This window comes from Babylonia areolata, chromosome 21 (genome assembly GCF_041734735.1).
Source record: "Babylonia areolata isolate BAREFJ2019XMU chromosome 21, ASM4173473v1, whole genome shotgun sequence".
NCBI classification, from domain to species: Eukaryota; Metazoa; Mollusca; class Gastropoda; order Neogastropoda; family Buccinidae; genus Babylonia; species Babylonia areolata.
In genome coordinates, this window is record NC_134896.1 from 3,457,814 (window position 1) to 3,466,029 (window position 8,216).

At 43.4% G+C, this 8,216-nt stretch overlaps 1 long non-coding RNA gene across 1 annotated transcript; it reads left to right on the forward strand.

Moving 5' to 3' along the window:
- Positions 1 to 1,814: 1,814 nt before the first annotated feature.
- LOC143296416 (uncharacterized) lies at positions 1,815 to 4,833 on the forward strand. Its single transcript, XR_013057140.1, has 2 exons — positions 1,815 to 2,797; positions 2,881 to 4,833. It is a non-coding gene; the product is annotated as an uncharacterized LOC143296416 (long non-coding RNA).
- The last annotated feature ends 3,383 nt before the right edge of the window (positions 4,834 to 8,216 follow it).

Genomic DNA, 8,216 nt, shown 5'->3' on the forward strand with positions numbered 1-8,216 from the left:
TGTGTCTTTTGATTCTCTTCTCTCTGTGTGTCACTCTCCAACATGTGTGTCTTTTGATTCTCTTCTCTCTGTGTGACTCTCCAACATGTGTGTCTTTTGATTCTCTTCTCTCTCTGTGTGTGACTCTCCAACATGTGTGTCTTTTGATTCTCTTCTCTCTGTGTGACTCTCCAACATGTGTGTCTTTTGATTCTCTTCTCTCTGTGTGACTCTCCAACATGTGTGTCTTTTGATTCTCTTCTCTCTCTCTGTGTGACTCTCCAACATGTGTGTCTTTTGATTCTCTTCTCTGTGTGTGACTCTCCAGCATGTGTGTCTTTTGATTCTCTTCTCTCTCTGTGTGTGACTCTCCAACATGTGTGTCTTTTGATTCTCTTCTCTCTCTGTGTGACTCTCCAACATGTGTGTCTTTTGATTCTCTTCTCTCTGTGTGACTCTCCAACATGTGTGTCTTTTGATTCTCTTCTCTCTGTGTCACTCTCCAACATGTGTCTTTTGATTCTCTTCTCTCTCTGTCACTCTCCAACATGTGTGTCTTTGGATTCTCTTCTCTCTGTGTGTCACTCTCCAACATGTGTGTCTTTTGATTCTTTAATCTCTCTGTGTGTGACTCTCCAACATGTGTGTCTTTTGATTCTCTTCTCTCTGTGTGTGACTCTCCAACATGTGTGTCTTTTGATTCTCTTCTCTCTGTGTCACTCTCCAACATGTGTGTCTTTTGATTCTCTTCTCTCTGTGTGTGACTCTCCAACATGTGTGTCTTTTGATTCTCTTCTCTCTGTGTCACTCTCCAACATGTGTGTCTTTTGATTCTCTTCTTTGTGTGTGACTCTCCAACATGTGTGTCTTTTGATTCTCTTCTCTCTGTGTGACTCTCCAACATGTGTGTCTTTTGATTCTCTTCTCTCTGTGTGACTCTCCAACATGTGTGTCTTTTGATTCTCTTCTCTCTCTGTGACTCTCCAACATGTGTGTCTTTTGATTCTCTTCTTTGTGTGTGACTCTCCAACATGTGTGTCTTTTGATTCTCTTCTCTCTGTGTGACTCTCCAACATGTGTGTCTTTTGATTCTCTTCTCTCTCTGTGACTCTCCAACATGTGTGTCTTTTGATTCTCTTCTTTGTGTGTGACTCTCCAACATGTGTGTCTTTTGATTCTCTTCTCTCTGTGTGACTCTCCAACATGTGTGTCTTTTGATTCTCTTCTCTCTGTGTGACTCTCCAACATGTGTGTCTTTTGATTCTCTTCTCTCTGTGTGACTCTCCAACATGTGTGTCTTTTGATTCTCTTCTCTCTGTGTCACTCTCCAACATGTGTGTCTTTTGATTCTCTTCTCTCTCTGTGTGACTCTCCAACATGTGTGTCTTTTGATTCTCTTCTCTCTGTGTGACTCTCCAACATGTGTGTCTTTTGATTCTCTTCTCTCTGTGTGACTCTCCAACATGTGTGTCTTTTGATTCTCTTCTCTGTGTGTGTGACTCTCCAACATGTGTCTTTTGATTCTCTTCTCTCTCTGTGACTCTCCAACATGTGTGTCTTTTGATTCTCTTCTCTCTCTGTGTCACTCTCCAACATGTGTGTCTTTTGATTCTCTTCTCTCTCTGTGTGACTCTCCAACATGTGTGTCTTTTGATTCTCTTCTCTCTCTGTGTGACTCTCCAGCATGTGTGTCTTTTGATTCTCTTCTCTCTCTGTGTGACTCTCCAACATGTGTGTCTTTTGATTCTCTTCTCTCTGTGTGACTCTCCAACATGTGTTTCTTTTGATTCTCTTCTCTCTGTGACTCTCCAACATGTGTGTCTTTTAATTCTCTTCTCTCTGTGTCACTCTCCAACATGTGTGTCTTTTGATTCTCTTCTCTCTGTGTGACTCTCCAACATGTGTGTCTTTTGATTCTCTTCTCTCTGTGTCACTCTCCAACATGTGTCTTTTGATTCTCTTCTCTCTGTGTGACTCTCCAACATGTATCTTTTGATTCTCTTCTCTCTCTGTGTGTGACTCTCCAACATGTGTGTCTTTTGATTCTCTTCTCTCTGTGTGTCACTCTCCAACATGTGTGTCTTTTGATTCTCTTCTCTCTGTGACTCTCCAACATGTGTGTCTTTTGATTCTCTTCTCTCTGTGTGACTCTCCAACATGTGTGTCTTTTGATTCTCTTCTCTCTGTGTGACTCTCCAACATGTGTGTCTTTTGATTCTCTTCTCTCTGTGTCCTCTGTTCTGTCTGTCAGCTGTGTGGGGTCTGTCAACTTCTTGGGTTGTTTTAGTTTATATCCTGCTGTTTTTATTTCATAACATTTTTGAAACATTTCATACATGTTTGTTTTTTTGGGGGGGTTGTTTGTTTTTTCTCAGATGGCCACATTTTGAAAAGTGTCTGGTGAGACTGAAAAAGTATTGCATTGTATTGTAGTGCTCTTGTCACACCAGATTTCTTTGTGTCAGATTTGGGCTGCTCTCCCCAGAGAGAGCGTGCCACTACACTGAGAGTTTTGGTTTGGTTTTGATTCAGACTAATTCATACTGTTTGACACATTATGCATGGAAGTGAAGATGGAATGTGAAGGTGTCCCACTGACACAGTTATTCCGACATGTGGCTGTGTGGTGTGAACGCTGACCCCAGGCAGCAATACTTCAGGCCTCACACCCTTCAGCAAGGAAACCTTTACATCTCCAAAAACCCAGCCCTCAGCAACGTGATCAGGGGCACAAGCCACAAGCCTGTTTCCTTTCTAGTGACAGTTCGTTCCATTTACACCAGTGATTTTCTCTCTGCGGACAGAGTGAGTGTGTAAGGTAAAAAGACAGACTTCTAGGGACAGGTTCCTCCATTTATAAAATGAGTGATTTTCTCTCTGCGGACAGAGTGAGTGTGTAAGGTAAAAAGACAGACTTCTAGGGACAGGTTCCTCCATTTATAAAATGAGTGATTTTCTGTCTGGACAGAGTGAGTGTGTAAGGTAAAAAGACAGACTTCTAGGGACAGGTTCCTCCATTTATAAAATGAGTGATTTTCTGTCTGGACAGAGTGAGTGTGTAAGGTAAAAAGACAGACTTCTAGGGACAGGTTCCTCCATTTATAAAATGAGTGATTTTCTGTCTGGACAGAGTGAGTGTGTAAGGTAAAAAGACAGACTTCTAGGGACAGGTTCCTCCATTTATAAAATGAGTGATTTTCTGTCTGGACAGAGTGAGTGTGTAAGGTAAAAAGACAGACTTCTAGGGACAGGTTCCTCCATTTATAAAATGAGTGATTTTCTGTCTGGACAGAGTGAGTGTGTAAGGTAAAAAGACAGACTTCTAGGGACAGGTTCCTCCATTTATAAAATGAGTGATTTTCTGTCTGGACAGAGTGAGTGTGTAAGGTAAAAAGACAGACTTCTAGGGACAGGTTCCTCCATTTATAAAATGAGTGGTTTTCTGTCTGGACAGAGTGAGTGTGTAAGGTAAAAAGACAGACTTCTAGGGACAGGTTCCTCCATTTATAAAATGAGTGATTTTCTGTCTGCGCAGCCCATTTCTACTGTGGAAGTTAAAAAATATGGATCCAGATTCATGATCACCTATAAAATTTTTTACGTGTGCCTTCAAGCCAGTAGTTATTTTTTGGGTTTTTTTTGTGGTTTTCTTATTATGTATTAATGCTACTGATTGATTGATTGATATGGATACTTATATACTGTAATAATGATATTTATGATAATAACAGAATAACAATAATGAAAATAATAATAATGATATAAACATGATAATATTACAAATGAAAATATAATGATATCAATGATAATAATAATGATAAATATCATTATTGTTATCGCTATCAGTAGTAATAGTCATTGTAGTAGTAGTGTGAGCATTGTCACGTATGTATGTGTGATATTTTTTTTTGACAAGTCATTGTCCTGAATCAGCTCCCTTTCAGCTGTCCCAGAGGCCAGTTGGTGATCCGCTGCCAGTGTTTGTCACACGGTCATCATGTGTCACTGATGGTGTGTCACTGATGATGATGTATGATAAAGATGTAACACTGATAATTATGTATCACTGATAATGACATGTCACTGATAACGATATATCACTGATAATGATGTATCACTTTACATATATCTTCTATCCTGCTTGCAGAGCCTTTACATAGCCATTACATATATCTTATATCCTGTATGCAGAGCCTTTACATATAACTTATATCCTGCTTACAGAGCCTTTACACATGACTTTATCCTGTGTGCAGAGCCTTTACATATAACTTATATCCTGCATGCAGAATCTTTCTGTCTTTTCATCTATTTATCACAGTGAGAAAGATGTTTTGTATCATATTGTATAAATCTTTTTGTCACAAGAGATTTCTCTGTGGGAAATTCAGGCTGCAGAGGAACTGTTTCACCACAGTGCATTGACTTGTTCTGTATGCAAGTGTATGTGTTTTCCTATCAAAGTGCATTTTTCTACAGAATCTTGCCTTTTGTCAGCATAAGGTCTTTAAATGTGCTAACTGCATGTTGCACATGGGATCTCTGTTTATCTTCTCATCCATGAAATGCTCATTCAATAAAGTATAAGGGGAAATAATCAGTTTTGGGGTGTGTTGGCAGTGATAAGGTGCATTGACTTGTTTACATTGTCATTAACCTGTATTTACTGCAGTGCATTATGTCTGTTTTTATTTATGCTGTTTCTGATATATATTTGCTGTCATAATTACATGAATGTCAACAATTATTTGTTTTATGGTTGCCAGTTTGTTTATCTCACCAGCAAGTTTTTGACTTTTAGAAATTGTTTACATGTGTGTCATTATATGGACAAATAAATCTTCAGAAATTGCAGTCAAGTTACTCTTTTAAACAGGCGGGAAGAATTGGTGATTTAATGAGATATGGGGGTTGAGGAGGGGGCGGGGGGGGGGGGGGGTAGATTCAAAACAAAGCAAAATATGGAGCAAATCAAGCACATCCGGGGGAAGAAATGAAATTAAAAAAGGGGGAAATGAAGGGAAATAACTCTCTGGAGCTTAGTTGTTTTTTTTTTCAAATGACCTGATTAATTCCCGTGTCCATGGTGGCTCACTTGCCCGCTGGCTGGCCAAGACAATGAATGGCCCATGCATTCATCATTCAGGGTGTATGGTGACAGTGCTGAGGGCGGTGCACAGGTTTACGAGGAATGCATTACATACATGCTGCCATGTATAAGTAGTAGTGAGTTTTGTAGGAAAAGAACTGAACTTCTTAAAGGTTTTTAGAAATATTTTAAAAGTAAAAGCAAGATGGCTGTACTCTTAAAAAAAAAACACACTAAGAAACAAACAAACAAAAAACACCCTGGGTGAACATTGATAGACAGCCAACTACAAACTGTAGGTGATGTACAGCCACATTTCTGTAGACTGTCGACAACTCAACTCGACTCAATTGAACAATGCCACGGAGAACGTTGTTGTCAGGGGAAGCAAATCATGCATTCTTATCAATTACTGTTATAATGATTCTCTCCCCTGTCTCACACACACACACACACACACACACACACACACACACACACACGGTCACGTGTATATCCATCTGCCCATCCATTCATCAAAATGTTCAATCGATAAATCTCAGTTCAAAATCAAACAAATTCTAGATTTGTTTGTGTTTGCACATAGAGAAAATGGAACATCACAGGTCATAGACCTGTCTGTCTCTCTTTCTGTCTGTCTCTCCCTCACTGTCTGTGTATGTTTCCGTCTGTTTCTATCACACACACACACACACACACACACACACACACACACACACACACACACACACACACTGCAGACGGTGGGGTCATCTCCCCATGACAGGAAGGCAGGTGGAGGGCGGGCACGTCTCTCTCCCCTCTGTCCACTGATGGCGGGCACGTCTCTCTCCCCTCTGTCCACTGATGGCGGGCATGTCTCTCTCCTATGTAGGTCCAAAGGACCTCCCCTCTGTCCACTGATGGCGGGCACGTCTCTCTCCCCTCTGCCCACTGATGGCGGGCACGTCTCTCTCCCCTCTGTCCACTGATGGCGGGCACGTCTCTCTCCCATGTAGGTCCAAAGGACCTCCCCTCTGCCCCCTGATGGTGGGCATGTCTCTCTCCTATGTAGGTCCAAAGGACCTCCCCTCTGTCCACTGATGGTGGGCATGTCTCTCTCCCATGTAGGTCCAAAGGACCTCCCCTCTGCCCCCTGATGGCGGGCATGTCTCTCTCCTATGTAGGTCCAAAGGACCTCCCCTCTGTCCACTGATGGTGGGCATGTCTCTCTCCCATGTAAGTCCAAAGGACTTCCCCTCTGCCCCCTGATGGCGGGCATGTCTCTCTCCTATGTAGGTCCAAAGGACCTCCCCTCTGTCCACTGATGGTGGGCATGTCTCTCTCCCATGTAAGTCCAAAGGACCTCCCCTCTGTCCACTGATGGTGGGCATGTCTCTCTCCCATGTAAGTCCAAAGGACCTCCCCTCTGTCCACTGATGGCGGGCACGTCTCTCTCCCATGTAGGTCCAAAGGACCTCCCCTCTGTCCACTGATGGCGGGCATGTCTCTCTCCTATGTAGGTCCAAAGGACCTCCCCTCTGTCCACTGATGGCGGGCACGTCTCTCTCCCATGTAAGTCCAAAGGACCTCCCCTCTGTCCACTGATGGTAGGCATGTCTCTCTCCTATGTAGGTCCAAAGGACCTCCCCTCTGTCCACTGATGCTGATAACGTGATACACAACTGACAAATCTTCTTCTTCTTCGTCAAGTTCGTGGGCTGAAACTCCCACGTTCACTCGCATGTACACGAGTGGGCTTTTACGGGTATGCTCGTTTTTACCCCGCCATGTAGGCAGCCATAATCCGTTCTCGGGGGGGTGCATGCTGGCTATGTTCTTGTTTCCATAACCCACCGATCGCTGACATGGATTACAGGATCTTTAACGTGAGTTTGATCTTCCGCTTGCGTATACACACGAAGGGCGTTCAGGCACAAGCAGGTCTGCACATTTGTAGACCTTGGAGATCGGAAAGACCTGACGTGCCGCGAAAGTTTGGCCAAGGGTAGCAAGCTGATACTATTCCTGGCCTGCATCATCAGTTTCGGCATGGCACAGTATATGACACAAAACGGGCCTTTTGTTGAAAAGAGTTTATCTACATCAATTCAAGCCATGGAAATAATGGTATCATCGTAAAAGACTAAACATCTTACATACGCTGCACCACATCTGCTATGCAGATGCCTGACCAGCAGAGTAACCCAACCTCATTCACACATCGCTGTGTACAGATCCACCCGTTCTGAATGATTTCCCAGGTGTGGTTTTCTTTCTACGTTATTCACACATCGCTGTGTACAGATCCACCCGTTCTGAATGATTTCCCAGGTGTGGTTTTCTTTCAACGTCATTCACACATCGCTGTGTACAGATCCACCCGTCGCTGTGTACAGATCCACCCGTTCTGAATGATTCCCCAGGTGTGGTTTTCTTTCAACGTCATTCACACATCGCTGTGTACAGATCCACCCGTCGCTGTGTACAGATCCACCCGTTCTGAATGATTCCCCAGGTGTGGTTTTCTTTCAACGTCATTCACACATCGCTGTGTACAGATCCACCCGTTCTGAATGATTCCCCGGGTGTGGTTTTCACACATCGCTGTGTGCAGATCCACCCGTTCTGAATGATTCTCCGGGTGTGGTTTTCACACATCGCTGTGTACAGATCCACCCGTTCTGAATGGTTCCCCAGGTGTGGTTTTCACACATCGCTGTGTACAGATCCACCGGTTCTGAATGATTCCCCGGGTGTGGTTTTCACACATCGCTGTGTGCAGATCCACCCGTTCTGAATGATTCTCCGGGTGTGGTTTTCACACATCGCTGTGTACAGATCCACCCGTTCTGAATGATTTCCCGGGTGTGGTTTTCACACATCGCTGTGTACAGATCCACCCGTTCTGAATGATTCCCCGGGTGTGATTTTCACACATCGCTGTGTACAGATCCACCCGTTCTGAATGATTCTCCGGGTGTGGTTTTCACACATCGCTGTGTACAGATCCACCCGTTCTGAATGGTTCCCCAGGTGTGGTTTTCTTTCTACGTTATTCACCAAAACAACGACAAAAAACAACAACCCAAAACAACAGCAACGATGACTGAGCCTTTGGGCTGGTGCTCTGCTGTTGTATCGTGATAGAACAAAGTGATCCGTTCAT